The 20,553-nt window shown below is 47.6% G+C and overlaps 1 protein-coding gene across 1 annotated transcript in view; it reads left to right on the plus strand.

Annotated features, from left to right (window-relative positions):
• Positions 1–20,553, plus strand: part of LOC3291599 (LIM domain transcription factor LMO4) — a 173,479-nt gene that overhangs the window by 22,888 nt on the left and 130,038 nt on the right. The window contains exon 3 of the mRNA XM_061655164.1: positions 12,592–12,639. The gene's annotated coding sequence lies outside the window, so the exon portion shown is untranslated. The remainder of the gene's footprint in view (positions 1–12,591; positions 12,640–20,553) is intronic.

The raw sequence follows: 20,553 nt of genomic DNA on the forward strand, positions 1-20,553 counted from the left end.
CTCTCAACCGTTCAGAAGGCTCAACCGGTTCGAATGGGTCTCGCTGCTTCCCTTTAGTGGCGAAAACGTCGCGAATGATCGATCAAGATAAGCGATCAAGAATTATTAATATCTCATTAAGCGACCACTGATAGGGATGATTCCATTCAATTTGCAGAGAACTACTACCACGAGCTGTACCAGGGTGTTCGTTGGGATAGAGTTATGCTCGCCGGGTTGTCTATCCTTGACTAACCTTAAATTCACCATCTACCAGGGAAGTCCAGGCAAAAGGCGCTCCGAGAAGAGTGGATGAAAACCAGCCAGCCAGCCAGCCAGCTAGTCTGGCCGAAAGAAAGCTCCGATGTTCTCGAGACGCACTAATTGGACCATCTGTGGAAAGTCGATGGTCGACGGGCGCATCCTCCTCCTGGAAGACCTTGCTAGTGTAGGCCTTTTTTGGCGTCGGTGGGAACTGACATCGTTAGCTCGATTCGTCCCGAACTTCACATGGCAGCTTAGGATGGAACGGGTCCCTTGGGTTTGCTCTACTCCCGGGGAATCCCACCAACAAACAGGGTACAACCAAGGCAAGGCAAACAGACATGGTTGATTTGCATGTCAACCGGTTGGCCGGGCCGGGCGCAGGTTCCGGACGCTGGTTCGTTCGCCTACCGGAGTTCTGCGAAGCAGCGTTTGTTTTGATTCGCAGCACAAGACGCTGTGCTTGTTAGTCTTAATTGTTTTCCAATTAGACGAACTCTGCGCTCGGTAATGGACGGGCAACTCGGTTACCATCTCTATGGGAGAGATTTTCATTCGCCTTTTTTTTGTTGCAGCTTTGGAGAAAAGGCGAGATGATAGCAGCCAACATAATCGAACGATAATTGATTGTTGATGCGTGTTGGAATGTAAGGAACGCATGGTGGAATGTTTTTCTTTCGTGTGACGCAGTGTCTGGGATGGTTCTCCAAAAAACAAAAACGTTCCAGATATTGCTTAAAAAGTGTCCTGAACCTGACTAAACACTTTCAAAATGGCATGCAAACTTATTCAGATTCATCAAACGCCTCATAAATCTGACAAAAATCACACAAAACGGGTCATCATCTGGATTGAGCGTTTGGTGAGTTGGTGTGTCCAAAACACAAAACACAAAAAAAGCTCACAAAACGCGGACCACCAGCTTGACAAGCACCCAAGAATGGCCAGATTCTGTGTCCGATGGAAAGCCATCATTCGACGCAGCAGCAGACGCCCAACAAACGCCCAATGCCGCCTGCTAGCTTACCATTCGGAAATATGATTTACAACCATTTCCCAGTCCTGCGGCTCGGATGGTACGATCCGGTCATCTGGACAACGCTGGACACTGGAGAGCAAGAACGAACAAAAAAAGAGGACAGAAAAAGAGAAAGAAAGAAAGGAAAAAAGGATGCACGTAGCCAATCGATCCGCTCGGGGGACTGTCGGGGTATTAATATCTATTAAATAAATCATCATAAAAACGAAGTCAAAAAGGTTATACTTCTCTCTCTCTCTCTCTCTCTCTCTCTCCTGTTCGGGTTTCGTGCCTGCCATGTCCCCGTGGCCGTTCACCGCTCCAGATGGCATCGAGCGTCGGCTCGCGTGTCCGGGCGAGTCGGTGGAATACATAAAAAAGGGATAAATATTTGATGGAAAGGTATTTTTTCATTACTTTCTGCTGCTGCTGCTGCTGTTGCCTGCTTTCGTGGTCCGTGCATTGGTCCCACTGGCAGCAGCCCGCCCGGTGGACGCATTCGGCGGAAAATAGATGGATAGATGGTCGATGACTTTCTGTCGCTTTTATCTTTGCCGTTTCTCGCACTCTCTCTCTCTCTCTCTCTTGGATGGAACGTTTGATGGCTCCTGGAGGGGTTGGGAAAGGGCCCATGCCCCGGGAGGGAAGTTAGCCCGGTCCTTATGGATGCTTAATTCCTGAATAGATTAGAGCAAGTGGGCACTATCGAGGACGAGCGTAGGAAAGTGGCCGGACGGCTTACTTCCTTGTGTCCTTGTGTTCGTTTCGGTTTCGGTACAGGGCAAAACCGGACAGGATGGATGTTAGATGATGGAAGTGGGATTGAATTGGATCTTGTGTGTGTGTGTTGTCGCCAATCGAGAAACGTGCACACCATCGTTCTTTGGGGGCAAGTTGAGCTTCGAGCTTTCACAAGTGATCGGACATTTGACCTGGGTTAGAGTGAAGCAATTTGTGGGATGCATGCAAAACACTCTCCCACTCTCTCTACACGTGCATGTTTGTGTTGTTTGTAAATTTTGATGGTTGTCTTTTGCGTGCTTTTTTCGCAAAAAAACAGCATAAGAGAAGAATAAAGAGCAATTAAAAGATGCGTTTTTTGCAGGCCTGTGTTAGCATACAAAATTACCATTAATAAAAAGTATTGTTACCATACCAATCTTCGGTACCCCTTTGAAGTTCAATCAGGCAAGGCAAATTTTTGCAATCAAATAAAACCACTCGCCGCAGGACGTCGCAGCAGAACAGGCCGCAATCCTTTCCCGAAGCCCCAAAACCAAAGATAAACGCGTCCACGCTGCATTAGCGATGCTTTCACTGGTGCATTTCTCATTCTTTCTCTCTCTCTCTCTCTCCTTCTCTTACACTGTCAGCGTCTCCGTCTGTCCTTCCAATGCGGACACGGTCGGTACTGTCATTTATAAAAATTATCTTACATCGCCCTCATAAAAGCTTCTGCACATCCCTGCTAACCCTTTTTCGTGCTCTTCCCTTCCGGTAGCGCGCGGTCTGTTGGCTCGGGCCAACAAACCCCCGAAACGAAGTGAAAGGTGTGGTAAAGGAGAAGTAAATACCAGCACCACCAGGTCGCTTCTTTTTCGCTCTATCATCCCACTGACCTCACGGGAGCTCTTTGGCGCGCTTGTGCATTGCCAACCTGAAGCGTGGTAAAACCGTCACAACGATGCGTCACCCTGACGGCGTACCCGCACGGGAAGCGAACCCGAGGTCTGGTCGAGGTGATAAGAAATGTAAATACGGAACGAAATTTAATTTGTGTAATTCAAACATACTCACACCAACACCAACGGGACCGCCACCACGACCAGCAGCAGCAGGTTCATTAGGGCTTTGCGTGAGGGCGTGCGGGAAATCGTGCGTACCGAAGGGCGCACTTTTCGCCAGCGGCTTATCACCGCGTTCCCGCGTGCAACTCAGGCTCTGGGCATGGGCATGGTCGTAGAAACTACGACTGTACCTGATGAAAGTGCAGGCATCAGCTGCGGGTGTGTGTAACCGTTTGCCACGGTACACGGTCACACGGACGGTGGCGTTTTGGGTTTTATTTCATCTCGGTTGAAGCGAACTGCAGCATCTCGCCCTCTGCCAGCCTCACAGCTGTTCGCAGTTAAGAGAAATTATGTGTTATTATCTGAACGTTCTTGTCTTCTTTTTCTTCTGCTGCTGCTGCTGCTGTCCCGTGTTTTTGTGTGTTTGGCCGATCTATCTGGCTTCGCGGTGGGGGGCGTTTGTTCTTTCGCGTTCAAATTCCACCCCGCGGCACCCTGCGTTGCTTGGTGTGTTTGTGTTTTTTGGACGCCGTGTGGACGTGTCTGTAGTACGGATTATTGCCGCATGCTTGGTTCCCTTTTTGCCCTTCTCTCTGTCTCTGTCTCAGTGTACGGCAGCATCTTTGCGGCAGAAGCGTTTACACCGCGTATTTTGAAGGAGAAGTACCTGGAAGCAAAGTCGTCGGTGATTGCCGGGACAACAAGCTTTACCGCTTTGCTTCGCGTGAATAAGATTGAGAGCGATATGTTCTATTGACGGTTTGCAATTTGTTCGTTCGTTCGAGGAGGAAAGGATCGAGTGTCGTGTACTTACCCATTTTTCTCAGTTTTATTACTTTATTGCTGACTTGCTTTCGGCTACCCTTCGCATAGCTGCAACTCATTTTTATGCTTGCTCTGTGCAAGAACTGGCTGATTGTTTCTTAAACAAACAAACCCTTCAATCTTGGGTAAATTAATTTAGAACACCTGCAGTTGGATTACTTACCCTTTTTTTTGTCTACTAGACCCTTCAGGTATCATAAGTATCTATCATCCCGCTTTTCTTCCTCGCTTGAACGAAATCGAAAGGATAAGCTTGATTAGACTCTTCACCAAAAGTTCTGGCAGTTGCATTCGGCTGTGTTATCCTTTTATGCCTCTCTTATCCAAAAAACATCTCACACCAACAAAAGGGATGACAGTGGGCAAAATAGGAAGAGAAAACCCCTAACATTTTATTGCACAGCCAAAGCTTAGCCTTTAAGCAATCCCGACAAATCCACTGAAAGAAAAGAAGGAAAAGGCCAATACCCCCGAGGGGCGGGAGTGCGGGAGCGGGTGCGATAAATGAACGATGAAGATAAAGTTGCCAAGGGTCTGTGTGCCGATTGTTAAACGGCAGCCCAGGTTTGGTTCCTGGGTCTCAAGTGGGTAGCGTTTAGCATTTTAGCAAAGCCACACACACACACATACCCGGCACGGTGTGAGAATCTTTCCGAATGCATCTCCGATCCCCCGGAGTGGAGTGGTGGTCTCTTTTCTCTTTTCTTTTGCTTTTCCGCCCGACTCGAGCCTCGAGGCTGTCGAGGGAAGAAAGTTTGAGTGGTTGAAATTGTTTGCGGTTTTGGGTCAAATCCCGAAAACCCTTCGCAAAGGATTCGGAAAGTGGATTAGGAGAAGCTGCACTCACTGTCTCTCTTTCTCTCTCTCTTTCTCTCTGTTATCGTCTTAAGGCCTCATACAACATACACAAACACACAGAAGCATGCGAGTGGATGAATGTGCTCTGTTGTGTTTGTTTGTTTGTTAATTTGCTGCTTAATACTTTAAGAACTTTTGAGCCGGTAAAGCTGCCGAAGTTGCTCGCATGGAATGGTGTGAAATGTTTGTTTATTTGTCCGGTGTTTGGCAAATCATCGCTAGCTTGCTGCTTCTTGGAACGGATTGCGGAACGGGGTTAAAAAGGTAGCTACGGGCTTTAAGGTTTCAAAGCAAGGTTCAAACGTGAGGCTCCGTTTCCATGCCTGTGCTGCCTGTAGTGTGTCCGTAATAACCTTCATGAGCATTAGTGTTTTATAAAATCAATGCCTGAATGCATGATGGAAGTCTCCACACTTCCTAGTCCAGCTCTGTCTGGAAGTTACCGAAAAGCAATTTAAGTTTTAAAGCCAGTTTTAAAAGCGCAAAAGTTTTATCTCGCACCGTACCATCAGCGCATGGTAGCGTCTGCTTTAAAACGCCCTGTCTCGGTTCAACCCTCGGCCTCCAATTACTTACTATCGGCCAATTTAATTTCCTACCGAAAATTTACAACTCCCTGCAGTCGCCCGTGCCGTTCCGTTCCTCCCCACGGGGAGATGCACTTGCCTCCACAGCACACGGCGGTGGTGGTGGTGAGTGGGCTGCTAAACTTTAGCTTTCCCGTATCCATATCAGGGAACCATTCATCAAAATCCGTGCCGGGGCTTGGGTGTGCTGCACTTGCCGAGTGTGAGAGGGAAGCAGCTCGGTGGTAGGAAATGGAAGCAAGTAAATAGTGCGCTAGTGTAGGATAAATTAATTAAAACGTTTGCAATCCACCAACTCCCTTCCTTATTCCACAAACCTGCACAACGGCTGCACTTTACCTGCACGAGGGCGGCGCTGTAGAGTGGCGCTGTTGTAACGTATCTAGCAGGTTTTGTTTTGGACGGTATGTTGTCCCTACACCACTGTACTGGTCCGTGTTTCTTTGCTCCTATTTTTTCCCCTTTTGCTGTGTGTGTGTGTAATTCATGCTATGTTTTAGCTAGTGTTTTTAGCTTGTTGTTATGTTGTGTCCATGGTTGATCCTTTGGAGCTTCTCCGAGCTTTTTCTGAGCTGAGAGCTGTCTGTTGATGCAGCTGGGCATGTGTGTATGTGTGTGTTTGTGTTTTATTTTTTTCTCACTTGTTTTTCCTTCTCATTTAACATACAAACATGGAGCATTGAGCTGCACGAGCTGCTAAAGTGTTACCCACTCCGGCACCCATGCTCGTCCTGATTCGTTCCTCACCTCGATGCACACGACCTTGCTCTGGATGCACCGGGGGTAGCTTCTGGAGGAAAAAAGAAGGCAAAAGTTTTGGTATGCTGTTTGTGCGAGAACGTGTGCCTGGTAGAAGCGCACTCTGTGGAACAGCATACATCACAAAACCTCGTGCAGGAGTTCATTTAGCACTTGTGAAGTGGATTGAGGCATCGGTGGCGCAGAAGCCAGAAGACATCTCGTGAGATAACTCACACACCGACGCGTAGCGCATCCGGACGGGTAATTCAGCATCAATACTTGAAGCCCGATCTCGGAAAAGGAGCAGAAACTAGGAGATGGTAGTATCTAGTTCTTGAGTAGCGCAACCTCATCTCATCTCAAACGAGCCCACGAGTTGAGAGGTGGAAAAAGGACCTCGACCAGTGCAACTCGTGTGCAGTTTCTCATTTACAGTTTGCAATTTTAATTAAATAATTTTGAAGTTTCGAAGCCTGCAGCTATTTTTCGCCTCCCTTCCCCCCTCATTTTGCCAAACGATGTATGAATTTTATGTGCGGAAAGTGGGCGCGAGTGCGCGCGCGTGAACGTCCGGGATCTTGCCTATCTTGTCTCGATCTATCCCATACCGCGCTGTATCTCGCGCGGGTTTCGTAAAGAGGCATCGGGTTAAGAGTCCGAGTTGGGCTAGTTTTGGGGCCATGGCGAGCTTTACTGTGAGGTTGGGGAAAGGAAGGAGAAGCCAATCAGCACTGTGAGGTACGTGTGCGGATGGTGGATTAGCAGTGATGGTAGGCAGGCAGGCTCACTAGCGCCCGATCAGGCCCTTCCCGGGTGCGACTCTCGGGCCCGTTTTCCAACTTTCGGCTAGCTGTGGCTAGAACCTTCGCCGCAAGAGTCCTTCATTATCTTCGTTTCGTTTTTTGGGCACGTCAGCATCAGCATCGCAGAGTTGCAGGCTCCTTCTCCCCTCCTCCAGGATGCTCCCGCCGTTGCTGACGTGGCACAATACACTACTGCCAGGGGGTTTTCCGGTACTACTTCAATTATCGTCGAAGTAGTAGGCAACACAGCGCTCGGCTGGATGCCTTTTCCATCCTTCACCCGATGGCATTCGGTGTCTGCGCGCGTGTGTGTGTGTGTGTGTGTGTGTGTGTGTGTGTGTGTGTGTGTGTGTGTGTGTGTACGTGTGCATTCATTTGTAAAGTGCAGCTGCAGTTGTGCCGAATTGCAACCGGAGATGGTACTCTCTTTCCTGCTGGATGGATGCTAAAGAACCGTCCGAACCGTTGGATTCTTCCCTCCTCTCTCTGTGTGTGTGTATGTAACATGACCAGCGTAGAGTTTTGCGTTTTTGGATACCGATGGCTTTGCGGGGAAGAAAACACCAACGGAAGAAGAACACAGAGCCGCCTGCACACAGCGTTGCTATTTATCCAATTATCCTCCCAGCTTCTCCGTGGACATGTAGGATGCAATTGAATTTTCGCCCACATCCCCGTGTCCGCGTGTGGGTGGGAAGTAGGTGGGAATTAGACGGCAAAATTTGGGTACCGCGAACCCGATGCCCCGAGATTGTGGCTTTCCCCGGGAAGAGTGTGCCTCGGTGTCTACATCTACACGCAGAAGTTATCAAACCGACCGAAACCGTCTCTGGGGGATGTTTGCGTGTGTGTGTGTGTGTGTGTGTGTGTGTGTGTGTGTGTGTGTGTGTGTGTGTGTGTGTGTGTGTGTGTGTGTGTGTGTGTGTGTGTGTGTGTGTCCAGGGCGTGTTGCTCCGGGTTGCTGATGCACGTTCCGATGGCAGCAGGTTGTTGAGTGAAAATTGAATTCCTTTGTGACCGAGAGTGATGGGGAGGGTTTTTTGCTGGAAGGTGGGAAGGTGGGCCATCGAAAGCGATGGGAGATCCCATTTGGCAACCGTTGTTGCATTGAAGTTGCTATCTTTTGTAGAGGCTAGGAAGCAAGGTAGGATAAACTTTGGAACTTATACACATATACGAGCCGTTGGGCCCGAAAGGTGAACCGTTTTCGCAGAACGGCAGTACGAGAACTGGTGGTGGTGGTGGCGGTGGTTTGCTGGAGTTTGTTAATTATCGTGGAAATAAACTTCCGACGAAGATTTCACATCTTGATTGACTGGCCAGGCACTAATGAATCTCAAATCCGGTTGTCCTGAGCTACCGATAATGACCATAATGAAGGGGAGAAGGGAGTTCTGCTGCTCCAGAGGAGCCACGTTGCTGTGGATCTCTTTAAACGCTAAAACAACACACGGTTCAAGTGTTTAATATCGTTGTCTGTTGGGGTTTTTGCTGGTTTTATTCTTTTCCCCTACAGGAAAAGCGCAGAGTTTGACCCGCAACTTTCATGAGGTGGGTGTAAGCATAGGTCCTTTCCGTTTCTGAGCCATCCACTCTGATACTCACCCTTCTCAATACAAACAGATAGCAAAACAACCCCCAAAACAGCACCTTCGTGAGCGTCCCGATAATAATCATAGAGCGCGGTAATAGGCGACTGTATACAATAATTACAGGTGAGGAGGGGCGAAATTCTCTATAATTTACATTTCAAACCTAAAGTGGTGGTTATAGCTATAACAAAAACCGGAGCGATGCCCCAACACCGAAACGAGCTCAGAAGGGGAACTGGAAACTGAAGCGATGGAGGATTGTGCTGAGGTTTGAGCAAAAGGGAAACACGAAAAAGAAAGAAAACACCGTAGTGGGGAAACGCCCGACGCCTCAGGGCACACGGAAACTATTTGCAGAGGGAGGGAGGCAGGAGGAAGATGCAAAGATGGAATGCTAGGGGTCAGAGTGGAGCGGCTTTAGCTAAGAATGCACAAATTGTTGTGGTCCGGTGGAATGAAGAGCTCGCGTTGGGCACGGGAAGGAACGTTTGGGAAGATTTTGCAGGTTTCAGATCGTTTCTACTCTAAAAAAAGCTTACATGTAAATTGATATTATTTATGGTAATTAACCCTATTATGGCTGATGTAATTAGCTTCATTGCTTGTAGTGTTTAGGGCAGGTTATGCAAAATGTGTTAAATAAGATAATGAAATAGTCATCTTCATCTTTTGTGTGCCACAGAAAGAGCAAACTTGTTCCATAAACAGTCATTCCCGGATGATCTTTGAACTATTTCCTTTAATATAGTTCGAGCTAGTAAGATCATCTTTAAGCCGCGGTGAAAAAAGCACATCAATCCATCCAAGCATGCACCAGACCGTTCTCGGTTCGCAAAGAATCGATGGCTACGGAACAAATTGCCATGTTCTGGTGTACGGTGCTCGCGGGCTGCATGGTTGTAAAACCGATAGCCACCTAGACTGGACCGCTGCTAGGCCCGCAGGACATCTCTAATTCCATTCTTCGTGGTCAGTTTTCGCGCATGGTATGGCGTTTCTATTGCAAAGGAGAGATTTTGTACCAACCAAAGGACCCCTCGGAACAGAAAAAAAGCCACCTGACTCGTGGAGGTTCTGCTGCCTTACCGCGTTGTGTTTTTTTTTCTCTCTCTCGCTTTCATATCCCCGGGCTAGATTCAACTTTCCCGCACAGAACGTGCCCGTTTAACGGCTCAGAACGAAACTGTGGGTACAAGCCATGCAAAAGGGGTGTACACCATTCCCAAGCGACAGACAGACAGAGCCGCGGTCGGGGGGAAGAACTCGAAAACCCTGGGCTGGTGGATGGTGTTTAAAATTAAATTATATGTCTCACGTAAGCTGAAAATTACAGAGGAAACCGATATTGTCCGAATCTGATCGAGGGCGGTGCGCTTGATTGCGATGTGTCTGTTCCTGTGCGTTGTTTTACTTGCCACGTTCTTGCCTTCTTTTTGGGAGCTGGTGTTGGTGGTGCTAGAGCGGTCCTTAGGGACCTTGGTGGTCGTGGCGGTCCAGGGTGTCGGTGGACAAGCGGGTTTGACTGGTGCTGCAGGGCAGGTGAAACGTGACACGAGATGAGCATCGATCGATGGGAAAGGGATGGGAAAATGAAGGAAAGGAGAACACGCTTTTGCTGTTGGGGCTTTTCTTTTGGTTGCTTCTTTTCGTGACGGATCTAGACGGGAAGGAGCTTGGGTGAGGCTTGAAGGAGCAACCCATCGACGGCATAGAGCATAGAGACGGGCTGTTTTTTTAGACCATGGACGTAGCTTTATTTTATGGTGCATTTTATGTATCTGGGAAGACAAGCCTTATTTGCATGTAAACGATTTCATAGAACATTGAAGCTATGCCGGCTTGAGTTGGCTAAGCTGAACAGTTTTGACGAAAGGCTTTTAGGTCCAAACACGGTTTGCATTACTTCACACTTTTACTATTTTCAATGAAATCAATTTGATCATCCGAAAACAAACGATCGTGGTGTAGCAATGGCGATCACTTATTCCATTATTAGCACCTCGTCATCGGCACCTTCGATCGGAGCTCCTCCCTAGCCCACTCCAATCAGCATCAATTGAGCTATCATATTTTACGATTATTTCTCGTTTGCAAGACACCAAAGTCGGGGTAAAATGGTTTCTCACACGATGCCTTCGATCAGCTTTGCGTTTCTGCAAGGTGTCGGTACCACAAAAACACGCCTAACCTCGAATGTGTGTTCCCACTGCACACTTTCACTCATGCTGGCAACCCAAGAGGGGAAGTCGAGCGGGGGTTCCGCCAAGGGTTTGCACTTGCACTTCTGACCGACCGTGTTGTTAACCTTCACACGAACCAGGCGGCATTTGTCGGCATTCGCTTCCAAGCATCGCGCATGGTTTGGGTTCTTCCGTTTTGCTGCTTCTTCTTGCTGTCCGAGCGCATTCGAGCGCTGTTCTTGAGACACAAAAACGACATGAAAAACATAACAACATCAGCACAACATGCATGCGCGCATGCATAATGCAGTTTTCCATTGCAAAGCGGGCAGCCGGGGGGGAATGGAAGGTAAGTCGTGCAAAACGGTGTGCTGTGCTGTTACCGTGAAACCGCAAAGGCTTTCGTGGGGCGCCTTGTAAAGGGTGTGCTTCCGCACGTCTTTGTCCCCCTCCCCGGGGAGAACCATGGAGCGGGAGTGTAACCGACCGGCAAGAATGAATTTCGATTCCGTCAAACGAGGAAGCTCGTTGGTTAATCGCCATTACGCACGCACGAACAGAGCGACGGCCGGTCGTTCGACGGGGTTTTACATACGCATGCACCTTTCCGGGGGCGAGGATGAGGTTGCATTCCCGGTGCAGCCGATGCATGCTGGGGTCGTTTGTCACTTTGGCGCTCGGGCAAGATAGAGGGGCTCGTTGGGTTGGTTGATCGGGGCAAGTGGTGGCAAATTTGTGGCGTGGCGTAGCCGGGCGTTTAATAAAGTATGCCATTATCGCGTGTTATGAAACGTTTTATTATCGAATTTAGCTCGTTTGGCGATGGCGTTTGGGTGAAGCGTGTCTGTGTGTGTCTGTGTGTGTGTAGTATGTGGTTGGGTTAGCGTTTTTGCGAAAAGGATGATGCGGACGATACGTTTGGCGCTTCCTGGGAGGTTGTATGGTTGCCGAACTCAGTAGAGGAACGGTTTGGTGGTTGTTTTACCATAAATGGAACCGATCTTGTTCGAGGCTCTTCAAAACCTATCATCATTGGAAAGTAGTCAGTCATCATCATTTCGAATCGCGTCATAATCATAAGTGTATCGCGTTATTAGTGTATTCGGTGGGATCATGATGATGCGTGAACATTGCCAGAACATGAGCAAAGCGAAGTTCTTAGCCTTTATAGTATTGTTTTAACACCATAAATGCCTTCTCTTTGAATGTTAAACAAAATATAAAATAACACTCTCATAAACTTGCACTAACCATCTACCGGAAAGCGAAACTGATTTCACCTGGCAGCAAGATAACGGGGTCCATTCCGCGGGGCCCATTTCACGCTTGAGCCAAATGTGCAGCACGCGATTCATACTTCCCATGTGCAAGGGAAACCACCGTCCTCGTCGTTTCTTGGCAGGAGAAATTCAACGGAGCAAACTGGTGGGAAATGGGTCGAAAACAGCTGATTCGTGTGGTGTCGGAGTGTGTTTGTGTGTGGAAAACAGTGTATAAAACGGTTCCGGCTTCGAGTCACGTTCGCACACCTGCAGATTATATTTGACAGCTTTTGCTGGGTGGAAGAGACGATGAAGCAAGTCGTGTTTAACGGGTTAGAAGGTCAAACCGTGGAACGGTTAACGATGGTCGACATTGCCAACTCGGCAAAGATGCGAATAAGTTTGAAATCTTTCCGTGTTTTGGTTTGTGGGAAAGATGGTAAGAGAAACATACATTTGTGCTGTTGTTAGCAAGGAACTTGCATCATAAAATCGTTGGAATGCTACAAATGATTCAATTGGAATTGATATCATTTCGCTTTACTTATCAATGAATGTTTATAAAAGCCAATCGTTGTTGTTTCAAGAGCCCTTTTAAGTCAACGAACGATACCGATTGATAGGAATTATCTTGTGTGTACGTTCTCAAACCAGGAACTTTAATATAGGTCTTTCTTATTTTTTATTTACAGTCCATCAACAAGCGCGCGGTACAAAATCGGCCTCAACAGCCATAACAGGTAAGCGGTTGGAATCGATTTGAAGTGGCTGACGGTGCCGCCGAGCACCGGCTGGAGACGCATTATTCAAGTGACCCTTCGTGAGAACAACTGGTCCATTCCATTCCCTTTCCGAGCCCCTCACTACTAACTGTCCTGTGTAACACAATCCACATCCACAAAACATTTCCGCAAGGAACAAGGCACGGAAAAGCCGGGCCGTCGCATGTGCGTGTGGACCCATTAGGACCACGTTGCGCTGGTCATCTATAATGCACGGGCGAAACAACCGACAGGGCCACTTGATGATCCGACGCTCCGGACGGTACCATCTTCATCGCCGAAGGACATCACACACACACACACACATACAACGACACCGACATTACACACAAAGCTCAACTAATCATCGAGATAATGGGCCCTAATTGAACGAATGGCCTGCGCTTCTGGACAGGCTTGACCACGACCCATGTTTCCCGGGGTATGATTAACAATTAATCTTATTTGCTAATGAATGATTGACCATTTCGTTTCCGTGCGGATGGACAACTTGGAACTGTTTCGGTCCTTTGGACGGGGGTACGGGTTTCCGATTGCGATTCTAGCTAATCGTGCGGATGTGAAGCGGAGCAGTCATGAAAGAGGTACGGTTGAAGCATAGACAAAAGCGTCACAGAGCTCTTAGCCGGAGGGGGGCAAATGCAGACAGCTATTACTTGAGTGGAGCTGTCCTGGAGTTGGAATGAAGCTAGATGGAGCCGTTCAGTGATGGACCTAACCTTGAAAGACATTTTCATAAAGTTGTCATTGCGTGGATCGTAATGGTAATGGTTGGTGGACAAATGAAGTGGAAGTTTGACGTTCGAAACGGGCTGTCAATCGTCGAGGAGTCTTTAATCCATTGACTTGTTGAGAGCATCCCCTAATGGATTCACCCCGTAGCTGCATCTCTTCAGCTGCGCTACGTGGTCAACGCCCGTCCCTTGAAAAAAGTGACCAACAAAGCCGATAAAACCCATCGTACCAGCAGGACTCGCAGCGTGTGAGCGTTTTATCTAGCTATCTACATCTCGCATCTTTATGTACCCCCTCAGGCCAAACAAGATAATTCCCGCTGCGCTGCGGAAAAGCGGAAGCAATCTTGGGTGTATGTGTGTGTGTGTGGGGTAGAAAATCCAGCAAATCACGCTCGTCTACAAATCCAACCGCTAATCGTTCTCATCATTCATAATTGTTCACTTCCTTGCAACGCCAACACGCGTGTGTTTGGGTGCCAGGGAGAGAGCACCACCGGACGTTGGGCAAGTGGGAAGCCACGAACACGTGCTGCCAATCATATTCTCCAAGACGCACACTAAAGATGTTGTGGAAAGGAGAAAAAAAAACTAGGCAAGAAGTCCTCAAATCTCATCTTCTTAACCACCCGGAGGCCTGAGTCCACACCCGCCCCGGGAGCCCGTGCCCAGGGCTTTTCTGCCAACTCATCTCGCCGTGCTGCTCATCACTAGCTGGATGAAATGAGCAAACTGACGTGAGGCCTTACCAAACGGGGCAAATGTTTCCTTCCGTTCGGTGTCGATTGCATCGTTTCAGACTCTGTCAGGTGTGTGTGTGTGCTCGTTCGATTTGGGTCCCTCGCCCCACGTGTGCATGCGGAGAAGATGAGTCAGCTGTTTGCGCCCGTCCCTTCATTCGCACCTTCGAACCGTGGCTACCAGTGTTCTGCTGGTGCTGATGCTTTTTTCCAATTACTATTTTCTTCCCGAGCTGCTGTTGCTGTTGCTGGTACGTGCGAACTTTTCAATAATAAACCCTCCGGGGCTGGATGGTTGATTTCTTATGATTCCGATTAACGATGAGTGTGTGTGAGAGAGAAAGAGAGAGAGTGTGTGTGTGGTGCCAAGGGTGGCAAACTAGCATCTGACAGTGGAGGAACAATTATGGTGGCCCACTGCTTCTCCTGTTCGTTGGCGAACAGTTTAGGGAAAATGCTCCTTCCTTCCCTTAACCTATGGATGGAAAGTGTTGCTGTGCGCGTTAACTAGCAAGCAACAGGGGCTGAAACAGGGAACGAACGAGCAGACGCATGGTTTATCTCTCACTCTCGCACGTTCGCTTTTTTAACGATCTACAAAACGATGAGAATTATCGTTATTATTATTAAGGATGATTTATCACATTTTATATCATATCTCCCTTTCCCAATGCCCCACTACCTACCAGTCTGTTCCGACAGCCCTTGCTGAGAGTGTGTGTGTCTTCTGTTTGGTTCAGTTTTTCATCTTTACGGGCACGAATTTCCCGACCAGCTCGATTCGTTTTGGAATCATTCTCCGTTCGGTTTGCTGATGACGTACTGCTTCTGTGTAGCACAGTTATTTGCAACGAAAGGGAAGGAAAAGGGAACAGCAAACAAGGGAATTCTGAACAACGAGATGAACAAGATCGCTTGTAGAAAAGTACAGGAAAAGATTTTGATTGATTTTGCCTTCGATTGAGTGCTGAAAGTGCAATAAGATTTCACATTATATTGTCTCTAATGCACTTTTAATCACTTGCATTTCATATCTAGATAAGAGATTTGCGGTTTTAAACTATTATAATCTTCATCCATTCGATTTGACATAAAATCGCTTTCATTCAGCAATTCTTCTACTGATCCTCTCCGATCGACCCTCCATCGATTGGGATTGTAAAGTACCAAATCTATCTTCAAACCGAACCCCGAAGGATAAATCGAATCAGACGTTCGAACGTCGACGCTTGTGCTTCCACCTGGCCCCGATCACACGCTGTACCAGTGTGTATGTGTTTCCCGATATATATGTGTGTGTTTGTCTGTGTGTTTGTTTACAGGGAACGAGGGAACTTACGCCCGGACCGGAGAACCTTTTTATATAATTACCAATAAACGTAATTGAATCGTGCGGCGGCCTGCCGCTGTTGCTGCATTCCCGCTGAGCGCAAGGGATGGCAGGGCAGCAAGCGGGCAGACAGTCCGGATGATTGGGATGAATTCTCTTAAAACCAAAGCTAAAACTGTTCACTGATTTATCTCGCTTTTCTCCCGGTCTCGCACCCATCGGTTGGCAGGACCGACTGGTGCTGTATCTTGGTGCCTTACAGCGCTTATCCACCGTTCCGCAGCGCATTGGGTGTATTGTCCTTTGCAATAATGCCACCGAGCCCGCGTTCCACAGCTGGCAGCTGGTAAAATAGCGTATCATTTTATCCTGTCCACAGCGATATTACCTCCATCAAGCGGAGTGACTTTACCCTGGTTCTGTGGCGGTTGCCTATGATGTGGATGAAGGATGGCAAAGAAGGGAAGACAGAAAGGAACACCGTGGAAGTTGAAAATTATGTCGCTTTAGTGGAAATTGGCATTTTTCGAAGCAATCAGCATCCATTACTGAGATGGAGAAAGTTCCATATTTACTGGGTAGCATTAATTCTCCGGGAAGTTTGAGTGCGTCATTTCCTTGATTAGTTTCCTGCTAGGATTGAGAATGTGTTCAAAACCCTTAAAATCCACTTAACGAAAATTTAAAATTAAAATATCAAAAAATGCATCACACAGGAAAAAAGCACACGTGTCACGCAACGCTGCCGAATGGTACCCGTACCTACGGTAATGCACCTTTTCTTTCTCACTGCCATTTGCACATTTGCATACCTCTCTCCTCGGGGGCCGTGTCGTTACACGCACATTTAACAAGCGACGTGGTAGAGGAAAAAAAAACGCCATCCACACGCACGAGAAATGGTAGGGCCGCCGATAATTATCTTCCTTCGTGTTCGATTCCGAGACAGCCTGTCACATTTCCCATCATAAATTGGACGGATTTGTTGTCACCTGGACGTGTCGCACCGTCGTCGGTGGCGTCGGGTGGTGATAGTGACGGGATGCGACGGGAGAATGTTGACAGATGACAACCGTTAGCAACCAACCACCAAGAGGGGGAGGGGAGCACGCGTAGGCGGGAAAGGGGTGCCCGGATAATTGCAAAGGTAATCTGTCAAAATGCGCGCCAATGGTGGGAACAGTGGTTCATCCATCTTTTAGCTTGGCGCTTTTGCGTGTAGCCCGCGTTTCACCGAGGGAAAGGAGCAGAAAACTGCCATCACGCACGGCAAGTGTGAAGATTAAGCGGTCACTAATGACGCGTTTAATTTCCCCCTCGTCCGCATAGGTGCATTTCTTTCCCATACGAAGGTGGCGACGTTTGGTTTGGCGGTTTCGTGCGCTGATAATAGGCGCGCTGATTACGCGATTCCCTATCATCGTTAATTATTTTCTGTTAAATCTTTCACTGCACCGGAAGCGATGCACACCCTTTTTTGTTGCGCTTTTTTCCCACTCACAAGAGCGTGAGTTGTGGGATACTGTTTGGATGCTTTACGGGCGGAAGAAATCGGTGCGAGTTTTCCACCTTGGCGAGCAAACCAACCATCCTCCAACCGACCCAGACAGTGTGTTGAAGGAAGACACCACCCTTTAGTATACACACGCTTCAGTATGTCGTCGTCGTGGGGCCGAGAAGTCATCATCAACCACACCCTGCAGCCAGGAGGGACCGGGAGGAGTAGATGAGTTGGGTAAATATTTATCTTTCCCATATTAGTTAGCACTTCAGCAACGGCTGCGGGTTCGCCCCCGAGGAAGCTGAAGCTGCCCCCTTCTGCCAGTTCCCGTTCAAGTCATCCGCGAAATCTTGGCTGAAATCGAGCATCACCATCGATTGTAGGAGTTCTTGCGTTCAGGGCTAAGGAGAAGTTCCACTTGGGGGAAAATGCATGTTGAGAGTGTAGTTTTTCTTGCAGCTGTTTTGGTATCGTGTCATCTGCCTTTTGATTTGGTTTTGTAAGAAAATATTTTTGTGTGAGCAGTTGAATCATCAAATGAATCTTACCATCAAGCATTTAACCATCTCCGAATGCTGTTAGAATTCCAAAGTTGGACGATTTTTATTGCCTCGGAACGGTAACTTTTAATCAAATCATGAATTTGATTTATGATCGTTATTCCCCCATCAGGTTTGACCCACTTTACCGTTTAATCAAATGTTCAATTCTCGTAGTTTAGCTGCTTCGGAACCGTTCGTTGATTAAATTATGCTTCAACTTCGCTTATCTTGACGATTATCGTTCAGTACGGAATGATCCGATAGGGAGTGTATCTCTGTGTGTGTGTTGGGCTCCTTCATTCCTACTTAACTATTTATGAACTGATACTTAAAAGCTTGTTTCATAGCTCTCCTTCCGACCTTTTCAGAATGCTATCCGGACTTTAATCAAAACACACCTGTGATAAGCGCTGGAATGTGGTGGAAACCGACAGGGTGAGCTGACCATTTCTGTCTATTTCTTGACCGGTGTTTAATTTTTGAATGAATCAACTTATCTCTAGAAATATCCGGATTAGGAAAAGCGTTCCTTCACCTTTCATTCATGCGCTGCAGAGGTACAGGATAGAAGCTATCGAAACAAGTAAAACTAATAATGTTTACGGCCAGATAATCGAATCTTTACGGTCAGCTTTAGCATTTCCAATTCTATTAGCCTGATAAGATTGCATTGCAGTTTCGAACTTTAATAAGGGGTAAGGTCATGGCATGAATATATTGAACAGGTTCTTTCTGTCAGGTTTGTGTCTTAAACTTAAACAAGAAAATGACCAGCTGGAGTTAAACCTTCATTTTTCCCTTGCTTTAAACCAGCAAAGCAAGTCAGCTTGTCTTACAAGCTCTCAGTATTGACAGCGTATTATCGCGTTCAACGATGCTTCCGCTGCTTCCTTCCTGCCATGATTCCGTCTTTCGCTTTTGATAGCCGTCTTGCTGCGAGCGTCGTGCAGGGCTATCGCTTACTCGCAGAGTGAAAATTGCTCAACACTTCCCACTAATCGATTCATTCGATCGTCTATCATTGAGCTGTTGGCAGAAGTTCCCTATTAGCATTCATCTCAGATTTCAACGGCATGGAGGGAACAGAGCAAAGATTATTACAAAGAAGTTCCATGGAACGGTTTATTGCACGAATGGGATCTACAGCAACAAAAGCTGTGAGTTAGAAAAGATCTACAATAGAAGGCTACAACAAGAGCACTTCCTGGAAATATCCACCACAACTTTGTGTAAAGCTGCACGTAGGTTGTCTTTGTAGGCTTCATTATTAATTATTCCTTTTTTCCCCAAGTCCAAGACCTTTAGCAGACTGTTTATTCCACTTTTCACCTACACTGAATTAGAACATGTCTGTCGGGGTTTGTCCCATCCCAGGTCTCAACCCCACGCTAAGGAGACCCACCTTCGCACCACTAATGGGACAAGCCTCCGGCCTGGGACGGGCAGGGCCAATGGCCAAGAAAAAGGCCCCGATTTACGCCCCCGTACCAAAATAGACCCGGCCCGGCCAGTTTATTATTTATTCTATGTTTGTCAGGTTATTAGCGCTTCAATGATGAATCGATAATGAAACGATCTCACTGCGGGCACGGCTCGGTACTTAGTGTGCTGGGAGAGGCCTCCCGACATTGGTATGGAACCCAAGCAAACACCGAGCTTGGACGCACACGTACACACCTTTCGGAACACTTTTGGCGTGCAGGCCAAGGAATGGGCAAAGCGGCAAAGGCACGAAATTACGCTCAGAATCTCCTCCGGCTTAAGGTTTATGGGGTCCGCTTAGGGGGGGTTCGCTTAAGTGTTTGACAAGTGGTTTAATGGAAACGGCATATCGCTATCGATTTGGTTGGTTGGCAATAAAAAGAGAGTGCATTAAGTGACACATAAAGCAGTCGGCAAGTGATCCGCACAGGGCGGCGGGATTTGCACGGGAAGCACGAAGAATTGGAATCGGAATCAATTCACTTTTACGACGCCGTTGATCCACTTTACTGGCCAAAGTGGGTTGTTTTTCGGAGCCAATTGCAATTGATGTTTGTCGTAATTCGTATTCTTTCGGAAGAAGTAGTTGCTGCTTTTTTGCTGTTCTCTTCCCATCCGCAAGCCACATTCTTGAAGAAAAGAAAGGCAATGGTTTGTTGGTGAGTGGTCCAATCTTCAATCACCTCCAAATCTCTGGCCGGGTCTGCGACTCTGACTCATACGTCAATTAAAATCCGCTCATGTCAGTCCGCTATCGGCAGGGAAAACGTGATCTCAAAATTATTTCACACTTTTGCCCACCGCGACGCCGTGCCAGGCGTGGACCATTAGTGGACAGCTTATAATTATTCATGAATGGAGCCGTTGATGGCGATTGGAAGCCGGGAGTGCGTCATGCCGAGCGCGGTTGGGTGGGTTGGGATTTGGGGCTGGCTGGCTAGGTTTTATGATCGCTTGTCAAAAACGTGGCCGATGATCGGGTAACAAGACACTGGCTAGACGGGGGCTTGGGGTAAAGTTTGAGCGAGCGACAAGTTCAACCAACGAGATCGTACGTTGGCATGGGGAGAGCGGTGTTTCCTACCGACCGTCGTTGTGTGCTAATGGGTTTACTTCACCGTTTAATGCTATTCAAAGAAGGAGCTGCTTTTGGCTGTCAAGTACCTCCCCCCGGATCCGGAGGTCCCTGCAAAGACTCTTTCTTGTGTCAAAAATATTGTATCTCCCCTCTTGTGAGCGTACAGCAGAAACCCATCAGTGCGACCCAATCAGTGGAGGATAAAAGTAAAACTCATTCTAATAATGGGCAAGTTTTTTGCACAACAAAGTTTGAGGGATTTTTTTTCGGAGATCTCGACACACCATATTTACACTCGTGAGTTGCTTATGTAAATATTTGGAGCGTGCACCAAGGCCTGCGTCAGTGCTATTAGCAATGTCCTATTAAGGAGGCGATTTTTTAAGCTCCAAATTAAGGTTACATTGGCCATGGTCGGTTTACCAGGTTGGACGAGATTCAGTTTATTTTGGGATGTTGATTGTA

This window comes from Anopheles gambiae, chromosome 3 (assembly GCF_943734735.2).
Source record: "Anopheles gambiae chromosome 3, idAnoGambNW_F1_1, whole genome shotgun sequence".
NCBI lineage: Eukaryota > Metazoa > Arthropoda > Insecta > Diptera > Culicidae > Anopheles > Anopheles gambiae.